The sequence below is a fragment of the Girardinichthys multiradiatus genome, chromosome 23 (genome assembly GCF_021462225.1).
Source record: "Girardinichthys multiradiatus isolate DD_20200921_A chromosome 23, DD_fGirMul_XY1, whole genome shotgun sequence".
Classification (NCBI taxonomy): domain Eukaryota; kingdom Metazoa; phylum Chordata; class Actinopteri; order Cyprinodontiformes; family Goodeidae; genus Girardinichthys; species Girardinichthys multiradiatus.
The window spans coordinates 45,795,415-45,817,129 of NC_061815.1; the positions used below are offsets into that span (position 1 = coordinate 45,795,415).

Genomic DNA, 21,715 nt, shown 5'->3' on the forward strand with positions numbered 1-21,715 from the left:
TGCTGCTGCTGTGTGAATACTGCTGTTATAACAGTTATAGAGCCATTGAAGTGTGACACCATAAGCCCCAGTAGCCCTTCAGGTTTTCCTCTGATTTGCAATAAACCACTACTGCTTTATTATATTAAAACATTTTAGAAATTTTAAGAAGTAAATGTAAAGAGCAGAGATGCTGAAAAATAATGTGATTAGAGTTACACATTAAGACACTAAGAATTAAGGAATTTATTTTTGCACATTTCCTAAATTTTCAGAATTCCATGTTTTACAAAGTAAACACAATTTTAAATTAAAAAAGTAATTAATAAGAAAACGAAGAAGAAAAGCTTATTAATAAAATTTATTGGGATTAATTAACTAAAAAACTCTTCAGATATGAAACGAAATTTCTCTCAATATTTTATCAGTACTACATAGTCTGCTATAACACTGTGACTGTGTTTTATCTAATTCACTCCCAATAAGGATGTTTAGGATGCTACAGCTAAAAAAACGTTTGAGTGAACACACATCTCTCTCTTCTGTGGGTCTTTACACAGGCAAATGTTTACTGAGGCGTAAGGATGGCCTCAGTGATAAAACCTTTTTTTTTTTTTACTGTTCCAGTTGTCTGTGTTTACAAACCCTGCAGAAGGAGAACATTTCTTGCTTCATAAACTCTGCACTTTGCATTTAATGGTGTCATTATGAATGACTAGCATTATAGCTGCCTGCTGCCCTATGCACAGGTCTCTCCCACAAGATTGTCAGTTCAGCCTCAGTGAGCCCTAAAAATAACATGTTATTTTTTGTCAGGCTGAATGGGTGATTTTGAGAATCACCACATTGAAGGATTGAGTGAAATCTAAGAACTACAAAAGAATATCTGCAAACCAGTGTACTATAGTTTGCAGTATGTGTATATATTTTTTAATTTAGGTTTGTATTATCATCACATTACTTACTCAAACTATATAGCTCATCTCTGTAAAAGTCGGTGAAGTCAAGTGCAGGAAAGCACAACATCACAAAGAAAAAGTTGTAATCCTAGAATACAGATAAATTAGAGATGGACAGACATATCGACTTATGTCCTGAACTGGAGATTTTCAGCTTGATCAACTTTGACTGGTGAACAACCAACAGGAAACTCAAAAAACCTATATTTTTCCAACAAGAATGTACCACACCAAGTACTAAAATGTCACACTAACAAGTGTGAATGCTGTTACTGGGTAAAGAAGACTCAAAGTTAGCTATTTTCAGCATCACTAAGTTGTTTAAAATGAAGTCAAAGGAAGCACAGAGATGTAAGAAGTTATTCAAAAGGAAACAATTTTTTATGACATGTCAAGACATGTTAGGGGTTTTCTTTAAACTAAAAGACAGAGAGCAGGACTTGTAGCAGATAAAAAGAAAGCTGAATGTATTATAGCAAAGGTGTTTTATCCTTTTGAGTTTTTTAACCTTTTCCTGAAACATACTTGGTTTAGAAATTATAGCAGCCATTTTTAAATCTCAGAATTAAGGTAACAGTCTATATTATTAACAATATACACATTGAGACTAGTAATGCCAACCTAGTTAACCTTGGTACCTGCTAATATAAGATGCAAAAAATTCTTTAAAATGTTAATTCCATTGATCAAACTCTACAGCTTGCTCTGTGAACATTTTCTCTCCTCGTTTTAAGTATCTGTGTCACAGGGCTGTGAGATGCATCTTTGCAGAAACATATAAAAAACTGATGAGAGCTGGACCGGAGTGGGAAGGGTGCAGAAGGAGGAGGAGAAGGAGATAGAATGAGAAAGAAGATGGAGAGAGAACCCAAACAGCAGAGAGAGAAGCTCTTAGACAGATTATTGCTCATTAGAGGCTGTCTTGCACCGTACCATTATGTCAGGAGGAATCCTTTTTCATTTGCACAAATTTGCCTGGAATTTTTCTTATTTAGCTCGGTCTCCATTATCAGAGCTGAAAATCAGATTAGCCTATGATTATTCTCTGGCTCACTTGCCAACATTTCCCTGTGTGACCAAAGCCAGTGGCTTGGGCTTGTCTTGGCCTTTTGTTAACCTCTGCCCACCAACAATGCACAGCAGTAATATGGAGTAATAGCTCCACCTGAGAATACACTGTAATGGATGTGTTCCAAGCTTCTTCAAGAAGAAAAGATCATGAATGCAAAATGAATCTACATGTGAAGACATGGGCTGAAGTTTACATACATTTTGATACATTAAAGGCAATATTGGCATTTTGATCCCAATACAACACCCTGTTAAGTTCTTTAAACTGTCTTGTGCATGAATGATGCTACATAAATAAACCTGACTGGCCTTATAAGAAGAACTATCAGGAATTGGTCATTCACATTGTTAATAACTACTTTTATTATTAATCAACCTAAGCTTTAGTCACTAAAAATGTATTTAAGTAATAAGCATCTATCAACACACCCGACCACCCACCCATCCATCCATCCATCCATCCATCCATCCATCCATATTGTTCTACTTATCAGTGATTAGGTTACAGAGGTAAACGGTTCAGGAGGGAAACCCAGATATTTCTCTCCAGTGACCCCAGTAAAAGTAGGAATGTAGGCGACCCAATAAATCGAGAGTTTCACTTTTTGACTCAGCACGTTCTTCACCATGACAGACCATCTAATGTTCTATCCCACAATTACTTGTGAAAAAGACACCAGGATAGTTGAATTCCTCAGCTTCAGGCATAGACTGGAGACCTGGTGATGTGCAGGAAGCAGTGAACCTTATCCCGGTTGAGACCCATGGCGTCAGACTTTGACTTCTGAGACTCATGCTTCACATTTGGCTATGAACCACTCCAGTACAGACTGAAGGCCATGGCCCAAAGACACCAACAGAATCACAAAGAGCGAACCCCATGGTTTCCAAACACCCTCCTCTCTATGACTAATCCTTAAGATCCTGTTCATGAACAACACAAGCAAGATCGGTTTTAAAGACCAGCCCTGGTGGGTCCCCACAACACAGACTGGGAACAAACTGGACTCTGTGCCGAGAATGTGGACACAGCTCTTGCTCTTGGTAAACAAGGATCGGACAATCCTCAAAACCACACTCGATCACCCATACTCCCACAGCACCCTACAATTATCCATAGGGACATGGCTGTAACCTTCTCAAGATCCACAAAACAATTTAGGACCAGACTGGAGGACCTGTGAATCAGAAGTGAGAAGTAGCTCTATTGCAACAGGAAAATTGTGGGTTTGATTTCAGCTTCGTCCTGCTGCATGTCAATGTGCTCCTGGGCAGACACTTAACCTCAGGTTGTGAGTTTGGATGGGTGAATGTGGCTCTAATGAAAAAGTCGCTTTGAGTAGTCAGTTGACCAGAAAAACTCCATTGAAGTTAATTTATAATTTGCAACCTAACTCCTGTGACCCCATCAGCAATTCGGTGAAGTTAAAGTTCTGGTCCACTGTTCCATGGCCAGGACGAAAGCTACTCTGCTCCTCCTCTATTGAAGTTTCAAAATCAATAAAAGCCTCCTTTCCAAACACCCAAAAGTTTCCAGGGAGGGTGAGACGTGTGATTCTTCAATGGTTGGAACAGACTGGCTGGTCCTCTTGAAACCACCAGCATTGATCTGCTAAACAAAAGGTATTGGTCCAGTAGCATCTTTAGTAATAACTGTTGGACATATGATTGAAGACGTCATGATCTGATGTTGAGAAATGGACTATAATTTAAACAACACAATCAATACACACTCACCGGCCATTTTATTAGGTACACCGGTCCAACTGCTCGTTAACACAAATGTCTAATCAGCCAATCATGTGGCAGCAACTCAATGCATTTAGGCATGTAGACATGGTCCAGATGATCTACTGCAGTTCAAACCGAGCATCAGAATGGGGAAGAAAGGTGATTTGAGGGACTTTGAACGTGGCATGGTTGTTGGTGCCAGACAGGCTGGTCTGAGTATTTCAGAAACTGCTGATCTACTGAGATTTTCACGCATTACCATCTCTAGGGTTTACAGAGAATGGTCAGAAAAAGAGAAAATATCCAGTGAGCGGCGGTTCTGTGGGCGCAAATGCCTTGTTGATGCCAGAGGTCAGAGGAGAATGGCCAGACTGGTTTGAGCTGATAGAAAGGCAACAGTAACTCAAATAACCACTCATTACAACCAAGGCATACAGAAGAGCATCTCTGAATGCACAACACGTCGAACCTTGAGGTGGATGGGCTACAGCAGCATAAGACCACACCGGGTGTCACTCCTGTCAGCTAAGAACAGGAAACTGAGGCTACAATTCGCATAGACTCACCAAAATTGGACAATAGAAGATTGGAAAAATGTTGCCTGGTCTGATGAGTCTCGATTTCTGCTGCAACATTTGGATGGTAGGGTCAGAATTTGGCATCAACAACATGAAAGCATAGATCCATCCTGCCTTGTATCAACAGTTCAGGATGGTGGTGGTGGTGTAATGGTGTGGGGGATATTGTTTTGGCAAACTTTGGGCCCCTTAGTACCAATTGAGCATTGTGTCAACGCCACAGCCTACCTGAGTATTGTTGCTGCCATGTCCATCCCTTTATGACCACAGTGTACCCATCTTCTGATGGTTACTTCTAGCAGGATAACGCACTATGTCATAAAGCACAAATCATCTCAGACTGGTTTCTTGAACATGACAATGAGTTCACTGGACTCAAATGGCCTCCACAGTCACCACATCTCAATCCAATAGAGCACCTTTGGGATGTGGTGGAACGGGAGATTCGCATCATGGATGTGCAGCCAACAAATCCGCAGCATCTGTGTGATGCTATCATGTCAATATGGACCAAACTCTCTGAGGAATGTTTCCAGTACCTGGTTGAATCTATGCCACGAAGGATTAAGGCAGTTCTGAAGGCAAAAGGGGGTCCAACCCGGTACTAGCAAGGTGTACCTAATAAAGTGGCCGGTGAGTGTACACAACAAAGGCAGAAGCTTTAAAGTCCAATCTACAAACAGATTGGTTAATCATGGCAACTGTGAGGACAAATGTTGGATGTGGTAACTAGAAACTGAGAGCCAGTGTGAGTCTAAAAGTGACAAATACACCCATATGGTAAAAATAAGGATGTTGGGGTAGAAAACTGAATGCAAATATATTTCTAGACAAACAGATCAATAAGAATTCAGTCCAGCTGGTGCCATGATCAGTACTGAAAATCAACAAATATGTTTTTTAAGTCATAACATGTTAAATTACCTCTTAAGCAAGATTTAAATCTTATAATAGTTTATTTGAACAATTTAAGATGTGTTAACATCAAACACCACTGAAGCTTCCAGACGAGCAGAACAGGTGCAGTGGTTTCCCATAGCTAAATAATCACTCTAATTAGGCAATTAAAATCAGGTCCAAAATCAAGTTATAGATACCTCATGAATGAACACCCTCACTAATCACAAATCAATAAAGACAAACTTGACTGTTGAGCTTTCATTAATCTGCTGCCTTTAAACTGCTCACACTGATTTTGCACCTTTAATTGGCTGTAAAGCAATAAGATGCAATTTGTTGCTGGTTAGTCAGATTTAGGTTCATTAGTGAATAGTATGAGTCATTGATTTGAATCATGAAATGATTATAAAACTTAACAAGAGACAATGAGGCTAAATGCCATACGGCTTTGATTTGCACCTGAACAGCCGTGTCAGTCCACTGCCATCACTCTATAAACATATCTTTGTTCATTTATCCTCCAAGCTTTTGATCGTCTCCATGATTCTTTAATAAAATCTGTTTGTCCTACCTGGAGCGCACTCTCCAGGTAAATATTTTTTCTTTAAACTTCACATCGACTCTTAAATTCAACATATATCTATCCACTCATGCATAACATTGCAAGAATAAAACAATTAAGTTAAGTCATTAAAATATAGTAAAACTGTCTTTAATAATCATTTAGTATATAGTGTTATTCTTTTCCACACTGGGTTCATCAGCTTATTTTTTGACCCTTTGAATTTTTCTCTCCTCTAAAGAATTTTGAGAACCAAAGTGATCTTTTAAACAACTCTATCAAACGATGCTGCATCTTCACAAGCTTCTTCTCCAGTCCTTTCATTCTTCAATGAAGCTTTTTAATGAGCAAAGTTGCATCAAATGCATGATTTTCCTGCAGCAGCACTGATGTAAACACATCAGAGTTCTTCATTTCCTTTAACCTTAAAGGTGTCACCATATCTCTTGCAGTTTAGTCCTTTTGTTTTCAGAGCTGTTCTAAGACATGCTGATACCTCTACCCATTGTTATTGCCTCTTCTTTTATTGGTGCTATAACTTTTATTTGTCTGCTAAAAACTACTGCAGCTTGTTTCAGGTTCTTTCTAGCTCTACCTGTCTTTTTCAGTTTGACGTTTTCTTTGTGTCAGCAGCTTCACAAAGTGTTGGGAAAACCTTTAGATAGATAGATAGATAGATAGATAGATAGATAGATAGATAGATAGATAGATAGATAGATAGATAGATAGATAGATAGATAGATAGATAGATAGATAGATAGATAGATAGATAGATAGATAGATAGATAGATAGATAGATAGATAGATAGATAGATAGATAGATAGATAGATAGATAGATAGATAGATAGATAGATGAGTGAGTCTTGAGATCTTTTTGATTTAATTTTTGACAAAAAGAGTAGACTTTCTTAACAATGGTTAAGGTCAGGGCATTGTGGAGACTATTCAGGAAGCTTGGCTTTCAAAACCAGTTCTGGTGAGTGGTTTGCATCATTGTCCTGTGGGAACACCCAGTTGTGTCCGAGGTTCCACCATCTTACCTAAACTGTTACCTTCGGAAGAAAAGAAATTGGCAATAATGTTCAGAAACAACCAAGAACCATTGATGATGCAGTCTGTCATTAACTAGAACATGCTGGAACTCAAGCATCACTGTCCAAAGGGAAGTGAGTTAAACATCAACCTAGATTGAGATGTATGGTGATTTGTTTGTTGGGAAATCCTTACACCAAGAAACTGAATGGTTCAAATGCACAATTAAAACGTGAAAATTAATGCAACCCTGAGACCAGTGCTGGGGGTATGTAAACTTCTGACTGGTACTGTAGTTGATTATTTTTGGTGAACTTTGTCAAGTTTTTGCACTTCTATTCTGCAACACAGTCTTTCAACAAATTCAGATTTACCTGTTTTTATTTTTTACCTATCTTTCTAAATATGAATCCATTAGAATTTTAGATTATTATAAAACATAAATATTCCAGATTATTGTTAAACCTCTCATAAACTTTTTGTTACTGGCTTAATATTCAAAATTAGCATTGAAAATAAAATATACCAGTTAAACCATTTTATCTGATTTATTTCATGAGTTTCTAAATAAAAGTAGGTTAAATCATTAAAATATATTTGGATTCTGTTGTAATTTATGTTTTGCTCAATGAATGAATTATCTCTCTGAAGTGGACTTCCCTTCAATGCAAAGTAGTGAAAAACACTTACTTTTTTCTTTTTTGAATAATTGTAAAACCTTAATTTGAATATTATAATGCTCTTTTTGTTTTTGTGCTTTTTGTTACTAACACTAGACCAGTTTGTGCTATTCGATCTGATGTATGATGCAGGAATATCAGTGCAGGAAGAAAAACACAACGAGCAGGTACACTTGGTAAAAAGAAGTGTTAGATTTATTGTCAGAAACTACACTAATGTGTAAAATTTTACATTTAGGTTCCAACAGAAGAAAAAAACCTAAGAGGTAAAACTGAGAGCTTCTGCTTTGCTATTGTCCCAAACACCTTAAAGTCTGAGCAAGGAAGACCATCTCCAGTGCTGCAGAGTGAAGACAGTTGTCATGGTCATCACTCCGCTCTCTCTGACCTCCATCCTGCCAACTCCAGCCAAGAGGGCCTGCAGGACTCCGTGTAGCCACGCTGGACTCACTGAAAGCTGGCTTGGTAGGAGCAGATTGGTGCCTAATTGTGTTTTTCAGAGCTGCTGTGTGATAGGGGTTACAACAGGGCTGCATGCGGTCTAGAGGCACAGCAGTAGATGCGTCACCCAAGGAATCCAACCTTGCAGGGACTCATTGATCTGCCAAAGCAAAGGTCACCACAGTTATGCATTGGCTGGCTGACTCATGACCACCAGAGTTGAGGTGTTAAGGGACGCATCGCTCACTTTCTTGTGGTCAACTTTTTTTGCTCAATCATTTTTAGCATGTGTAAACAGCCAGCCTGCATCTCCCATTTCCACTCTGCTTCATCTTCTTCCCTTTTTTTTTCATTATGTACCCCCCCCCCCCCCCCCCCCTCACAGACAAACACACACAACCCACCTCCATCTCTGCGTCTTTCTCCCCCTCCAGCTCTCAAACAGCCAACCCCTGCTATTTTCACCCCACACACATCCGTCGCTGCACTTATCCAGCCTCAGACGGCTGCTGGCTCGACAGCTAAACAGATTATCCGACAACAGAGCAACTCTCCGTCTCCCTCTCTTTCTCTGCCTCTCTTCATGCACTCCTCTAGCCGCAGGTCCTCAGTGGCGGAGGGGCCCAGGCTCTCCACTGGCTAGGCTCTTTATTGAGGCATCTATGGACCTTTATGCTGCCAGCGCTCTGCCTTGCCCCCACCGTCATCAATCATTCCGGCTCCAGGGCTGCTATCACTACCCAGACAGCCAGCCAATCACAGCCTTCCAGGAAGCTATAGGCGATAGGGAGAGAAATAGAGGAGAGAGAGGGAAAATAGAGGATCAGTTTGTGTCTGTTGCTGTCAGTAGGATTTGACTGACATTTTCTGTGTCTTGGATACATGAAAACAATGCTAGTTTGGCCTGTGTAGTATTTGATGAGGCTGTGAGCTAAGTCAGAAAACCACCTTTATATTTTATTTATTTCAATTTAAGTGAGGTATATTAAGTAAACGTTTGCACTGAAAGCACCAAAATTAAGTACAAAATGGAAAAAGAGTAAAGTAATACTACAAAACAGTAGTTGTCTAAAGCAGAAGAACAATATGTAAAATATAGAGGGCAAAAACACCATCGGAAGTGTCCTGAGATGATCTCCAAAAACTATATTTATCTTTAGCAAGACCAAGTTCTTTAAAAAGTCTGAGCCTTTTAAATGCTTGAAAACCCAGCTGTTACACAAACACTTGATCTGTGGTGAAGTGTAGTAAAATAACACAGTACATTTAATCTGTGTTAAAGGCTTCACATGCCTCTCTATGTCAGTGAATGTGAGCTGCTTGGACCTAACCAACAAGAACATGTCCTTATTTGAACTATATTTGGCTCAGTTGGACCACAGTGTTCCACTCAGAAATATATTGTTTTCTCTATTGCCTTGTAGGACTAAATAGTACACTGGTTTGTATACTGTTTTTACAAAAGAGAAAATAGACAAGTAAAGAACTGAGAAGAATAGGTACAACTACTTCTCATCAGAATATCAACTCAGATTTTTTCTTTGTGGTTCATAAGAAACAAAATATCAAACTAGAAATAACAGCAGATTTCCAGCTACTTGTTTCTATAAATGAAGCATTATTGTTGTTTTTCTTCTGATTGTGATTATGCACTGCCTTTTTTTTAATGGCTGCATATTTGGGGTCACCACTTGAATTTGGAGTATTATTGTTGCTGTTGGTGTGCACAGTCAGTGCAGTAACAAAAATCTTGAATGTGCATGGACATCCACAGAGAGCCCTGGTTGACCTTAGCAGTTGGGTGCAAATGATGAAATTTATCTCCCACAGGCTAAACAGAAACCTGTGAATTCGATGCTGCACTTAACACGGTCACAGTGACGTTCTGGATGCAGAAGTATCCTTTTCAACAGGAGTCTGTTTTTAAAGATATACAGGTCCTTCTCAAAATATTAGCATATTGTGATAAAGTTCATTATTTTCTATAATGTAATGATGAAAATTTAACATTCATATATTTTAGATTCATTGCACACTAAATGAAATATTTCAGGTCTGTTATTGTCTTAATACGGATGATTTTGGCATACAGCTCATGAAAACCCAAAATTCCTATCTCACAAAATTTGCATATTTCATCCGACCAATAAAAGAAAAGTGTTTTTAATACAAAAAACGTCAACCTTCAAATAATCATGTACAGTTATGCACTCAATACTTAGTCGGGAATCCTCTGGCAGAAATGACTGCTTCAATGCGGCGTGGCATGGAGGCAATCAGCCTGTGGCACTGCTGAGGTCTTATGGAGGCCCAGGATGCTTCGATAGCGGCCTTTAGCTCATCCAGAGTGTTGGGTCTTGAGTCTAACAACGTTCTCTTCACAATATCCCACAGATTCTCTATGGGGTTCAGGTCAGGAGAGTTGGCAGGCCAATTGAGCACAGTGATACCATGGTCAGTAAACCATTTACCAGTGGTTTTGGCACTGTGAGCAGGTGCCAGGTCGTGCTGAAAAATGAAATCTTCATCTCCATAAAGCTTTTCAGCAGATGGAAGCATGAAGTGCTCCAAAATCTCCTGATAGCTAGCTGCATTGACCCTGCCCTTGATAAAACACAGTGGACCAACACCAGCAGCTGACACGGCACCCCAGACCATCACTGACTGTGGGTACTTGACAGTGGACTTCTGGCATTTTGGCATTTCCTTCTCCCCAGTCTTCCTCCAGACTCTGGCACCTTGATTTCCGAATGACATCTGAAAAAGGTAATTTGGACCACTGAGCAACAGTCCAGTGGTGCTTCTCTGTAGCCCAGGTCAGGCGCTTCTGCCGCTGTTTCTGGTTCAAAAGTGGCTTGACCTGGGGAATGCGGCACCTGTAGCCCATTTCCTGCACACGCCTGTGCACGGTGGCTCTGGATGTTTCTACTCCAGACTCAGTCCACTGCTTCCGCAGGTCCCCCAAGGTCTGGAATCGGCCCTTCTCCACAATCTTCCTCAGGGTCCGGTCACCTCTTCTCGTTGTGCAGCGTTTTCTGCCACACTTTTTCCTTCCCACAGACTTCCCACTGAGGTGCCTTGATACAGCACTCTGGGAACAGCCTATTCGTTCAGAAATTTCTTTCTGTGTCTTACCCTCTTGCTTGAGGGTGTCAATAGTGGCCTTCTGGACAGCAGTCAGGTCGGCAGTCTTACCCATGATTGGGGTTTTGAGTGATGAACCAGGCTGGGAGTTTTAAAGGCCTCAGGAATCTTTTGCAGGTGTTTAGAGTTAACTCGTTGATTCAGATGATTAGGTTCATAGCTCGTTTAGAGACCCTTTTAATGATATGCTAATTTTGTGAGATAGGAATTTTGGGTTTTCATGAGCTGTATGCCAAAATCATCCGTATTAAGACAATAAAAGACCTGAAATATTTCAGTTAGTGTGCAATGAATCTAAAATATATGAATGTTAAATTTTCATCATGACATTATGGAAAATAATGAACTTTATCACAATATGCAGCCTTCAATAAACGTATGCCTTGCTCCTGTTGATCACAGGCACTTCCACTTCATGGTTCTGCAGTAAAAATGCAACCTCCTCTTACAGATCACTTTATCCTTTCAGATCATTCAAGGTGAGCCATCAAGGGCCCTGAGAGCTTTCAGCTCATGTCGCTGTGACTGCAGAATCAAAGGGGTGTGGTTTACTACTCAGAACGTTCAACTGCAGAGGATTTCCCCGATGCTGAGATCTGTGTCAGGATTGTCATGCACGCCTTCGAAATACACTGAGTGCTTTAAATTCAAACAAAGTTGTTGTGCACATCCTCAGTTTGTTATTACATCTATCCAATCAATTCTGATCAAATTCTGCTGATCAATGTATCTTTTAGATTACATAGACACTTCAGGATAATACTGTATGATGAGCGCATCTGTGGACTGAACAGCTGATGTCTTTGCTTTGCACTATGCCCCACTCATTCTGCAATTCTGTATTACCTTTTGCAGCTTATAGTGAATATGTGTTCATGACTGCCTCCCAAGGTGGATTAGAGACATATTCCATGTTGATTGCAAAATGTGTGATAAACAATAGATCCTGAAACAAAAGGATGATCTGAAAGGACCTCATATTTCCATGTAAAGCAGTTTGCTGAAGTGCTAGGCTAACATTAACATGTTTAGTCTCTGTTTTGATGTGACTTGTTGATTTGGCACACTGTTGATATAGCACACTGTAGCACACTGTTGCTCTAATAGTAAAGACTGATTGCCTTCGTGGGTAATGTAATTTCAAGAATGAGAAATGTATCTATCCGTGTAATTTTTATGGACATCACGTAGGAATGTGTACCGAGTTTGGTACTTTTATAAGTACCGACCGAATTCCGTCGGTACTACCGAGTACCAATTCACGTAAAATCAAGTGGTACCATGTTTCGGTACCTAAACGCATCACTGTGACACCGAGGGAGTGGAAAAGTGGGCGATTATGCATGCCAGACATGAACACAACATTGCACGCACAAGAGTGCAATGACGTCAGTAGCCACTGGTACATTCAACAAAGCGTGTCTGATAGAAAGCTCTTGAAAGTATGACTCCACTTTTCAAAATGTGATCCAGATTACGCTCACTGCAATATTTGTGAGGTGAAGTGCAAGGCCAGCGGCAGGAATACTTCTAATCTGAGGAAGCACCTGGTGAAGCACAAGATTGTTCTCAAGGCTGAAGAGTGCAGTTTTCTTTAGCCTCAGATCTATGGCTACAACTCCTGCATTCAGCATTGTTAGTACGCCCGTGTAGCTGAGTTAAATTTATTTATTTATTTATTTTTATTTTTCTTATGAACCTTCTCAAAACACCTTTTTGTTGAATTGACATTTTGTTATCGCTTTTGCACTGCGGCAGGTTTTATACTGCTTTTATTTTTGGTTCCTGCCGTAAATATTGTTCTAGGAGTACGGTTATTCGTGTTGCACATGGCAAGGCTCTGTGACGTAGCTGCAGCAGCCAGGCAGAAGCTGCCTAACTGCGCTGCTGGTAGGATGTGTGCCAACGCTACCTCTCACTCTTAATAATGTTTATATCATTAAAAATAGTTCTCACCGTTTTGTGTTGCATAAAAGTATAATGTTAACTGCCTAAGTGTTTTTAAAAGAAAAGCTTTGGGTTTGGTTAAGATTAAACCGTCACGCTTATAAAGTTGTCTGAAGTTTTTCCCTCTACAATGTGCTTATTGGGCCGCAGGGATTTGACCGTGACTGTAACCATACCCAACGGTTGAGTGTGTCCTACTCTGTGTTTTATAGGTATGTGATGAATACACAGTTTTCTGTTGAAGTTTTACATCTTTTAATTTAATGATTTTATTACAGAATAGGTCCTTTATGCATTCTTTTATATAAAGTACGAATTTCGAGTTTTGTATTGTAATTTGCTTTTTATTCTTATTATTTTGCATTATGTATTAACATATTTCTTTGATGCTGATTTGTACATGATTTTCTTTTTCTTTATTCCATTTATTGTTAATATGAAAAGGCAGAAGCTGCCTAACTGAGCTGCTGGGATTTGACGGTGACTGTAACCATACCCAACGGTTGAGTGTGTCCTACACTGTGTTTTATAGGAATAAACTGACGCAGGTCCTGGTTCCAGTGTGACGTTATTGATCCTTTTCACAACTGTTACACCTGCATCCGTTAACGACTCGTTGTCTGCAGCAACATGGGGGAAGAAATGTATGAAACAACTGAGATGTTACAATACAAACAGTTGGATGCTGTTTTGATATCTTCATTAAAGTTTATATATTAAGAAACAAATATGTTAAATTGAAAAATTCTGAGATTTTATTATTAAACGAATTAATATTTATTACCACATAAAACACACACAAAAGTACCGAAAACTGGTACCGTTGAGTACTGATACCAGTTCTCAGGTACCGGGCATCAGTACCGTATTGGTTCAAATGTGAAAGGTACCACCCCTAACATCAGGGTGTAATGCCAATGTTACTCAGTTTACTGTAGTGTGTATTTGCTTCTCTTTTCATACCAAACATATGGTATTCTGGGTCTTTTTTCTTTAATTTTCTTCTCACCTTGTTTTCCTCCATCTCACTTAATGTAAACAGCAGGATGTGGTACAACTGCAAGAATCTCTATCAGCACAATATGGCCCCTGAATACAGATATTAAATAAGTGAGATATTGAGTCAGAGATTTTCCCTTAAGGATTTTTTTCTAATTAAGTCATTAAAGTCAATTCAGTTTTTGTTTCTTGTAATTGTTTGAGTGAAACTTACAGAAAATGTTGCTTTGCTGCTGCCTAAACGTAGCCCTTTGCTTGGACATGTTGAAATTGAATGACCAGTTTTTTACCTGCGCTCCTCCAGGGGTAAGTCACATATCACAGACAGGCAGGGACCTGCAGCCATTACAGTCTCTCTTTCTTTCTTGAGGTCATTATTAAAGGGTGAAAAACACCAAGATTCATTCAACAGAATAATGCAAAAAATCTGTACAGTTTTATCCTCTTTGGAGACAGTCATAGAATCATACACCGGCAAAGATAAGCAGCTGAGTTAAGGACGCTGATATATATAATTTAAATCAGCACTAAGCTTTTGGTGTTGTCGTCTGCCCCTTTTTTATTAACGATTTTTTAGACTTTAACTAACCATGCTCCTGATAGTCTCTGGACTACAATTTTGCAGTTTGGTATCTGAAACTTAATTGGGAACCACTGATAGAAACTGCAGAAAACACAGTGGGACGGTGTCCGATTTGTAAGTGTAAAAGACAGCAATTTGCTAAAAGCCTTTTATTATTGATTTAAAATAACTTGTAGGTTTGAATTTATGGAAAAGGATATAAAAATATTGCAAACCAATATATCCTTAAAGAAATTAACCAGAGAACTAGTCATTGAAGACTGCTAAACCCACTGTATAAATAACAGGTTTATTTAAAGAAAAGAGAGCACAATATATGTTTCTGCAGCGGGCTTCCTTCTTTTTCATCAAGTCTCACCAGTACGTTGCATTTCTTCTCAAGGCCTAACTTTTTTAATAATGATTTCTTCCTCTCTTCTTCACTTTCTTTTTTGCCCCCATCTCTGTCTTTCTCTGCAACCCTGAGCTCTCATCCTGCTCCAGGAGGAATAAACGGAATTTGATTACAGACCTATTTTACAGCAGACGCCAGGGCGCAATAAAAGGAGAGAGAGCACGGAAACGGGACTCGGCCCATCAATTAGATCTCTATTAGCAGCCAATGCAGACCTCACCTCAGGAAACGCCAGGGCCCTGAAATTAAACAATTCTTCAAGCTCGACACGTCAGTCAGTTCTGCTATATCTGCTGGAAGAGGATGGAGGGGATGGTATACATAAAATAAGGTATATGGAACCAAAAATACTCCTGCGCAAGCAGATAAAACATGAGGACAGAGATTCAAGATTCTATTGCTGTTCAGAAACAAATGCAGACAAAGATTTCTTCCTTGAATAATATGTTCGGATGTTAGATGTACTGTGCGGACATCACTAAAATGTCACTATCAAACGGTAGGTTTTTAAATTAGGATTTTATTTATTAAGTCAAGTTTATTTATAAAGCGCTTTTCAGCAACAAGGCACTCAAAGGGCTGTGCATGAGGAAAAACATTACAATGATATAGAAAATCAAACACAGAAAAACTAATCAAATGACATTAATAATCCTTGGGAGTTTACTGGTAAGAGCTGGTTCTAATCCAATCTTTCTGATAGAGGTAATTAGCTCATTAAGTCCTCTAAGAGAAACTATCCAAATCAACCTGCAAAGGTCATTGCCACACTTTAATTTTTGTTTCAGTTTCCAAGGCACACCCAGGTTTGATTACTGCCATGTCAGTAGAGTCAAGAAAGCACTTAAACAGCCTGTCTGACAACATGAAGTAGGTTAATTGATCTCGAACAGCAATACATCATGCCACAACCTAAAGAAATTCAAGAACAGATGAGAAACAGACTCAAAGACATCTATAATTGTAAAAACAGTTGCAAAGCCATTTCTAAGACTTAAGCAAACCACACTGAAATCCATCATTCACAAATGGAGAAAACATGGAACAGTGGTGACAGAATGCTTACCAAAATTACCCCAAGAGGACAATGACGGCTCATCTTGGAAATCACAAAGGAACCCAGAACATCTAAAGCTCTATAGACTTCACTTGCCTTAGAGTTCGCAATTCAGACCAAAACTACAGTAGACCCAAAAGAAAATAAAGCCCATCCCACATTTCCCAAAAAACATCTTTTTTTTTCCCCAAGACTTTTAGGAAATATTCTGTGGGCAGACAAGATAAAAGTTTTTGGAAGGTCTACATTCCATAACATTTGGTGTAATACTTAGAGCAATTTAAAAAAAAGAATACTATATTTGTAATCAAACATGGTTGTGGCAGCGTGAGGCCCAGGCATGCTTTACTGCTTTAAGCTTGGACATCTCGTCATAACTAATAGAATCATGAATTCTGCTCTCACCAGAAAATACTGAAGGAGAATATCAGTGATGTTATGATCAAGCCCACTTGGGTTATGCAGCAGGAAAATGATACTAGGAACACCAACACATCTATCTATGAGTGTCTCAACAGAACAACATGGTTGTTTTTCAGTCTTTGAAAAACACTTATTACTAGATATTGCAATGTTTGATTGCCAAGCCAGCCGGCAATTGCTTTTTCACACAGGGCCATGGTGGTTTGAGTAATGTTTTTCCCTTGATAAATAAAAGCATCATTTGAGATGATGTCAGAGATTATTAGGGGGATGGTCTCCTGACCTTCAATGGAGAACATTTAAAGTCAAATCATTAAACAAATTATAAACCAATATGGTGGTTTTACAGTCACTTTTCCTTGTTTGCTCCTCCTGATGCCATTAATCTGCAACTGTTGACCTGCCGACCCCAGGCGGGACAAACTGTCAATGAAAGATAATTAGGCGTGGTATTAAGGCCATTTAGAAGAAATCACCTTGAGAGGTGTCTGTATAAAATCATTATTGTTATTTAGGAAAACAAAATGTTGTTTTTTACTGGTCTGATCCAGCTGAGATACTAAAATATGCTATAGATATCTGGGTATTAATGTGAATGTGAATAGGGGTTTATGGGTTTAAAATAGGAACACAGACGTTGTTGCAGTTTCATGAGCTTCTTGCATGTTTATGGGTTCCAATCTGGTTTGTTACTGCCATAATCTGGTACGAACGTCTAATGTCACTATGTGGCACAAGTAGCCTGTTTGTCACTGAAAAACGGAAGAGAAAACCTTTTCGATGTTGTGGTTGTAGTATTGCATGGAAAGTGGTAATAATTCTGCTAAATGCCCTTTAGGTTATATTTCCACATCATTTGCTCTAAAGTCCCCCAGATTTCATTGGTTTGGGAAAATGCGGTTGCTTTTAGAACCTAATGTTCGGCTTTTATTCATCTATGTCATGATCTGACGCAAGACTACAAGTCTCCTTTTTCAACAACCTTCGCCTGTTTCCCAGTGCTGCGGCACGAATTTCTCTATTTGCGCAATCAAAGGATGGCCATTTATCATCGAGAGGGACAGCTTCGTATTTTCTACCTTGCGCGCTCTGTTCCAGCACCAAATTTCAGCATTTTTATGGAAAACTGCAGTCATTTTGATTGATGAAATCCAAAGATGTCCAAAACAATCCGAGAGATCCCCAACCGCGGCGCACCGGCGGGGTGCTCCAGTGTTGCCATTGTTCCGCAGAAAGAAAGGAGCGCGTCCGGGGATCACCAGGGGAAAAATCACGATTTTCAGTTCAAAAGGGGACAGAAAAGCAGCGTTTCTTTACAGGCAGTGGGAAAGTTGAGACAAACCTTTTTTCATTCGCAGACCAAAACAATACTTGCTTTGCTTTTTCCTCTTGATGTATTCAGCCATAATGGCACGCTCTAACAGAAACATACCAGAATAATGAATCGATTATTTTACTGTGAGAGCTGATGTTATTTGTGTCTGACTCGGTAGAATGACTAGTGAGACACATACCCCTCCTGCATTTATGCAATTTGTGCACATAGGCTCATTGTGCGCCACGTAGCTGTGCAAAGTAAAATAACTTGCAGCTAAAACCGATTTCCCAGCGCTTTTATTTACTCGCTCCTGTCTTGTTTGCGGTGATTTATAATGTCACAAGAAATGTCACCTGTCTGGCCTAATTGCGACCTTGTGTTATTAATACCCGGAGCGTGGCTCCCTTTTGCACCCGTGGAAATAAGCCTATATTGCGTACTTAATACACCGTCACCCAAAGGGAGATTCAATAAATCTCCCTTTAACCGCGTTTCCCCTCAAAACTCCTCCAGGCGAGTGGAGGCCGTGTCAAGATTGCGATTGTGCGCCAGTGCTTAGGACCAGCTGCTCCCAGGACAGACAAGCCCTTGTCAATTAGGCGGTGACAAGCAGGTCCTTCAGCTGCCTGCAGGCGCTCCAGCGGCCAGCAGTGTACAGTCCCCGCAATTAGTATCAATTTCTGTCGAGACCTCCACGGAGCGCGCAGACACAGGCCGGATAAATGGCCAAACATTGTCCGAATAACAACCGAGAGCCGCGGATGACAACGTGTAATGGGGCCGGTGTTAACCGCACTGCGCGCAGGGTAGGAAGCAGAACAGTTTAAGGACGAAAAGGCAAAGCACGGTTCACAAACCTCCAACCAATGTTTGGCTTGGCGAAGCATAATGAACAATACTTGAGTTTATTTAATGATTAAAGATGGGTTGTGTGCTTTCTTTTTTTATTGATATGGACAAACTGAAGTAATGTTGGATAATATTTAATCAAATTTACTGGCGCATCACAATAAATTTGAATATTATGGACAAGTGAAGTTAATTGAGTAACCTTCAAAAAGTGAAACGTTGGTGATTATGGCTTAACGCTGATGGAACCCCAAATTTCAGTTTCCGAAAATTAGATCACATAAGACCAATAAAAATGTTAAAAAACAAAGTACAGTCAGGTTAGAAAATCATGGGGAAGACTTTTGTCATGACAGTTGACAGTCATTGACACCCTACTCTTAGAGGGTAAGCCACAAAAGGTCATAACTTTTAACTTTTAATAATAGGCTGTTCACCAAGTGAACAGCCTATTATTGGAAAGTTAAGTGGAGGAAAAACGAGTTATAGAACATGCTGCACAAGCAAAAGTGAAAGCTTTCAAGTGCAGCTTTAAGAGGATTTTGAGGAAAAGCCTGATTAAAAGTTTTGAGAAGATGCCCTATGGGGAATGTGACTGAGGTCGGTGCTTCAACTGCAACCACATCCGGTTCCAGATGCTGGCTACAACTATCACATTTTCTGTGTTAAAAAACTCCTAAACTAGAAACAATGTAAGTAGTGTCTTATCTGGGCTAAGGAGAATACAGGCTATTTCATTTTGAAATCAGTGTTCCACAGACAGTTTCCACGTGTCATCTGCTGGTGTTGGTCTACTAGCTTTCTTCAAGGCCAACGTTAACACAACCGAGCAATTCATACTTCCCTCCGCCGACAAGTGTTATTGAGATGCTGATTTCATTTTTCAAAACTACCACTACCTGTTTTAATGACCGTGGTATCATTGTGCTTGATTGGTGAGCAAACTGGTATAACGAGTAAAGCCATAAATCTACTAAAGCAACCTGAGCTTCCTTAACTTCTCAGCGGAACCACAGACTGATCGCTTCTACACCACGCTGCACTGATGTGGTGATGCAGTATTTCATGCAAAAGCAGCCCCAACCAGGTAATTTTTGCATATACTTTGTTATAACTTTTGAATTGCTTTTCTGAAATAAATGGACTTTTCAATTGTATTCTACTTTATTTATATACAATCTTTTTTTTTTATAAAAGTTTGGTTGCTGCTGAATAAACAAAAATATAATAGTGTAAAAAATGTTCCAAAAAGTGGGATAGATGCATGTACAACTCCTTCTGACACTCTAAACTTCCGATTATTCCATGATAATATATTCAAAAGGCTGATATGAAGTAGGATTAACTGGTGTGGGGGGTTACAGCCATACTTTATAGCAGATAGGTTTTGTGGCTTTAATAAAAGCAATTGATTTAAAGCAATATAAATCCCTACATTTTACTACTCAATAATTGACAAACTTAATAATTTAGAAAACAGTATCAAACATTTTAATTCATGATTTAAAAGTGCATGAGGTTCTAAATCTATTGTCGTCTGAGAAAAATGAAAGGTTTTATCCTGACCATATTTTACAGCAACGCCCCGGATAACATGGACTTTTAACCCCATACCTTGTGTCACAAAGAATCAGAGTGTTGCTGACAGTTAATGAAATCCACCATAAATATTGCATTTAAAGAGGCCCACTTAGACAAGTAACACCAATGTTACATTAAAAACAGCTGGAATGTCCTCAAAAAGGACATTTCCTGGTTCCAATGCAGTGGATTTTTGGATGTGCATGTTTTTTGTTTTTTTTCATGTTGGACCCATTGCTTTTGTTAGAATTAACTGCAAACATGGAAACAGCACCTTTAGAGCAGATACCTTAAACATTGATTTAATTAAGAGATTTTCTTGAAAGGTGTTTTTATGATTAACAATTCATGCAAGGTTAAAAAGTATGTATTCTTCGTAAAAGAACTCAGAAGCAATATCTTTGTTGATGCCCTTGTATTTATCAGTAAAATAAGAATTAAAAAAAAGGTTTTTGAGCACAAATCCTAGCATTTCATTTATGTTTTTGCTTTTCCAAATTCAGCAGTGAATATGCATAATCTTTATTAGACTTTTTAATATGAAAAATCATGTTTATGAACTTTGTATATATGTTTAAAGTTGCATGTGCTTTTGGAAGTTTAAATCTGACTTTTACATTTCAAACTAAATTTTTGTTAAAGGTGCTTTATCAAATGTTGTTGAATTTACAGCAGCATATGAATTTTTACTCTTTCCATAGTCCAAACCTCCACTTTTTGGTCCAGTGAGCAAATAAATGTCAGTCCAGCTCTGTTACAACACTGACAGCCCATAGAAGGATGGCTAACCAAGCTTCTTTTGTAAGTGGTGTCACTGCAAGCAGCTGGTGGTGGCATTCCCGGGCTTTGGACGTTGCCCTTTGGCCCCTGGGGGGGATGGACTCCGGCCACGGCGGTCCAAGAGTCTTCGCAGAGTCGTGATAGCTCAGGTCAGCAGGGCCAAGTCTCCAGCAGGAGAAGTTGGGGCAAAGTAGGCGAACAAAAACCCCAGAGCTCACCAGGCCAGTGGGACCATTAGTATCAGGGTTTGTTTAACTAATTAGCAAGCTGGGCAGCCAGAGGGAGGCTTGTATAGGCGACATGGACGAATATATGGCCAAGGTGTATGGCCACTCTGGGGAGGAGGGGGTGCAGATTATGACTGAAGTTTTTAGTGCCTTAAGAATCAGCTGCTGCCTACTTAAAAACCTCAATTTCATCTGGTTTCCTTCAAATGACTTCAGAAGTTTCTGAACAATGCGGCGTTATTTTCGAGGAAGATTGTTGTGCAGAGTTCAGAGTACAGGATGGGGACAAGGCAGCTCACTGAAGTTCAAGAACAGTGCAAACAGCACATGCCAACAGAAGGAGCCACAGCAGAAGGAGCCTGCGGGAGGGAAGTTGCAGCTCCCGCCTTAAATATGGGAAAGTTTAGGGAACAGGGTCAATGGGTCAAGAAAAGTCAACAAGAGAGCAGTCTTGATGACAGAAGGAATTTAATATCAAA

The 21,715-nt window shown here is 39.5% G+C and overlaps 1 protein-coding gene across 1 annotated transcript in view; it reads right to left on the reverse strand.

The window, feature by feature from the left end:
- The window catches only part of phox2bb (paired like homeobox 2Bb), a 62,377-nt gene that overhangs the window by 34,020 nt on the left and 6,642 nt on the right, over positions 1-21,715 (reverse strand). The window contains exon 2 of the mRNA XM_047353075.1: positions 8,339-8,708. The gene's annotated coding sequence lies outside the window, so the exon portion shown is untranslated. The remainder of the gene's footprint in view (positions 1-8,338; positions 8,709-21,715) is intronic.